Source organism: Aptenodytes forsteri, unplaced genomic scaffold (genome assembly GCF_000699145.1).
Source record: "Aptenodytes forsteri isolate BGI_AS27 unplaced genomic scaffold, ASM69914v1 Scaffold66, whole genome shotgun sequence".
NCBI classification, from domain to species: Eukaryota; Metazoa; Chordata; class Aves; order Sphenisciformes; family Spheniscidae; genus Aptenodytes; species Aptenodytes forsteri.
In genome coordinates, this window is record NW_008795131.1 from 2463630 (window position 1) to 2467355 (window position 3726).

A 3726-nucleotide genomic window follows, 5' to 3' on the forward strand; every position below is an offset into this window, starting at 1 on the left:
GGCGCCCGGGGGGCGGGCAGGGGGGGAGCCGGGCTCTGCGAGCGGCGGCCTTTGTCTGCGGGGCCGGGCGAGGGGCTGGAGGCGGGCAGGGCAACAGGTCCGAGCCCGGGAGAGTGTCCAAGGGGCAGCGCGCAGGCGGGGCCAGAGGGGTTTGCCTTTCCCCGGACGCTTCCAGCGAGGGAGAGGATCAACAGGAGGGACCTGCGGGAGACGGGGCAGGGGCTGGCCGGCGGGGGCCGGGAAACGCGGGGGGAGGAGCGGGAGGGGGAGGAGGAGCAGGGGATGGTCCTTCCTCACTAACCATCTCGCTGTAGCAGGTAAATGCATAATAAAAGCCTGAAACCCTAGACGAGATTCGTGCCCGACACAAAGGTGTACGTGAGGCTTAGGCTTGTGACTCCAGGGAGAGGTACAGCATCTTCGCCTGGGTGCTGGGTTGCTGGGGGCACCTCCTGAACCGTAGCCAGCGCGGCTCGGAAGGCTGGCTGCTGACCAGGGAGAAGTGCCCTGCCACTTCTCTATTTACCGACACTGCTGCTGGAGTCCCTGGAGACCAGGCCTTTCCCAGCTGCAGGCTGTGGCTCTGTGCTACAGAAGTGACATCATGCCTGGTGTGGCAAAAGAGAGATTGCAGGGCGCCTGGATCGGCCCGTGGAGAGGGCATCGTCAGCCCTGGGTGATGCTTGGTGTCGAAGGCAGGCAGTTTCCGCACGTGGTGCATTGAAACCGGTCCCCGCAGGGAGCAGGGGTAACTCGGCTGGTCTGTGTTGTTGCTCTGGCCTCTGGTTAAGGGTGTAGCAGCTTCCTCTTCTGCGGAGCACTATGCTGAGGTCTGGGGTCAGAAGGTGAAATGTCAAGGGTCCTTTGTCTTGTGCTTCTCCACAGAAACTTTGGGTTTGATCCAGAAAAGTCAGAGAAGTTTAAGATGAAGTAGCCATGGAGCAAGCTATGGGTCTGTAGCATAAGATTTTAATGCTGATTTTTTTTAAGTCAAAAGAACTTGAAATGTTCCGGTTTAGAATGTGATTTTAATGATGTAGAAAGAGAAGTGGAGTCCTCGCCCCCTTCCCCCACAATTTACTGGGGTGGATCTGTCCCTGCTTTCTTCTGGCCTCTCTCTTAAAGTACAGAAAGAGGAAGGCCTGTCAAGTCGGTGTCCTTAGCTTGCAGACAGCAGTTAAGCAAGGGCCAGGAGGGTACACCTGCCTTCCTGACACTGCCTTCCTCAGGGCCTACTACCTGCTCCAGATAAGGATTTTCTGCTAATGTGTTTACAGTTACTTAAAGCTTATGTGGGGTAACACAGAGAGGCCTTTGCTGAGTTAGGCGGTTGTAAACAAGCAGATACTGAGAGCGCTCTACTTATAATCCATGAGGGGATTCTGCCTGGAGAGGATGTATTTTGTGAGTTCATTCTTGCAGAGCACTCTTGTTGATTTTGTTGAAGATCTCATCGTGTTGGGATCCACGCCTCTGGTTTCTTGTAAACATCATTTGCTGTGTAACGGCAGTGCTTGAATAGAGAATTAAGACGTTCTCCTTTTCTCACTGGATCCCTAATTCTTGTTTCCTGCTGAAAGACCATTTAAAAGTGAGCCTTGTGCTTTGAAGCTAAAGTTGGAAATGCTGTAGGGATGGCAGAGATGTTGCTTTCATCTGATGAAGATGTTAAGTGCTGCCTTTTTTTTTTTTTTTAAAAGCTTTCTTTGCAGGTGTCTCTTTCATGGTGCCAGGATCGGAATAACTGGCAAAACTGTATTGGTCCCCTGTGTCCTCTGGATCCACGGATTTTGAATAAGTGATTTCCTTTCTTTGCTGTTTGGTGTGGGTAGTTGAGTCAGGGTTGTACTGAGGAAGACAGCATCATTACCTGTAAATCCACATTCCCTCAAAGGCTCCTTGACTCATGGATTGAATACCTGTTGCTGAGAATTTAATTAAGGAACTGGTCACTCTGGCGTAGGTCCTGGCTAGCAGTTTAGAAAGTGGGAGCTCCTTGATCTAGCGTGGTACTACACAGCATTGCAAGGATTGCAGAGGAGTAAAAAGCATTTATTTGTTGTTCTTGCATCATGCCAATAAAGCTAGGCTTTCATTGGGCTTCAGTCATTAACTGGTAAACCTTTGTTTGCTTGAACTTAAGCGGAGTCTTCATTAGAGGTCAACTATGAAGTGCTAGAGCAGTGGGCTTCAAGAGGGATCATAAAATGGAGTCTGGAAAGGAGAAATTGAGAGTTCAGTTCTCTTAGCTGCTTTGAAGCTCATCAGTGACGTTCAAGGCAGAATGGTGCAGCAGAGTGTATTTATCGCTTTGAAACAGTGGCAAAACACACAGCTTCCTTTTTTTCCCCCTCCTTGACAGAGACCTGTAAGTTGGGCCTTCAGGATGTTCCTTCTTTCCTGTGCTTGTTAATTCAGAGGTCTTTTAGATCTAATCACAGTAACTAAAGGCTAATGATAGGTTTCCTCTTCTTTCCAGAAGCCAGGATGAGTCCATAGAAGAGATGGACTATTCTGACTCAAGGATTTTTCAGTTCTTTAGAGCAGATCTTTAGCTGGTAAATCAGCATGTCTGTTGGTGGTGTGATGCCAATTGTGGATCTGGATCTCTTTTTTTCCCAAAACAAAGGCATTTTATAGTTTGTCGTCTTTGGGGGGAAGAAAATACGGTTTTCTGGGTGGGTGCTGCTCAGGAGGGCTGGCTCCTGGTTCTGAATGACACGGCCTGTTGCCCCCATCCGTCCCTGCTCTTCATGCTGCACGAAGTTTGGCAGTCGGTTCTCTCTTTGAGTCTGTTTTCTGCCGTGTCTTACTTGCCTTTTTGTTCCTCGTTTGTCAGGGCAGGTGGTTGTCTTGCAGTACATAAGCTGATTATTCTTGCATTCTGGCTTTGCGACCCTCTACTTGATAGCCGCGTCTGCCAGGCCTGTCTGAGAGAGTTTTCACCCACTGATACGGGATGTATCAGACGTCAGGAGCAGCTTCGTCTCGGGAAGCGTCACTGGACTGGCCAAGCCACTTAAGGCTGCAGGAAATGACATAATTAATGAGACTTAGTTCTCCCACATCTTGTACCTGACAATCTCAAGTCACTTGACAATGCTAATTAAAGCTAATCACACTCCTCTGTTTTTAGTAAATAGCTATTATCCCTGCTTCACTCTTGCTTTAACAAATGGTAGTGCCAGGCAATGTGAGTCACTGGAAGCTATGGGAATGCAGCCCGTAAGAGCTGCCTTCTGGTCTCTTCGTGCAGGCTTACGCATCCAACTAGAGATCATTTCTCTTACACCTGTTCAAGTGTTGGTATAGCATGTTAAAAGGTGGGATGTTTTGCTGACTCACAAAAGCATGCAGCTTTTTGGCGCTCTCTTTTACTGCAGTTGTGACTTGTACAGAACTAAACTCCCAAGGTTGAGCAAAGGCTATTAAGAGTTTCAAAAGCCGAGGATGCTTTGAATTTGCCCTTCAGAGAACTTTTTGATCCGCTGAGAGGGAGGGCAGAGTGGTGTCAAAGCCACACTCTCACTTCTCCTGTTTCACATTGGCGCTGACTTCATTATGAGGACAAAAATGTAGCGTGGTATGACCTAGGTGTTGCATAGCTCAGCCACAGAACTCTGGAAGATTGAAGTTTCACTGATGAAATATTACTAAAGGATGGCTTGAGCAATATGTTATTGAAAGCAGATTGTCCAGCATCACAAAAAAAGATGGAGTTAATAA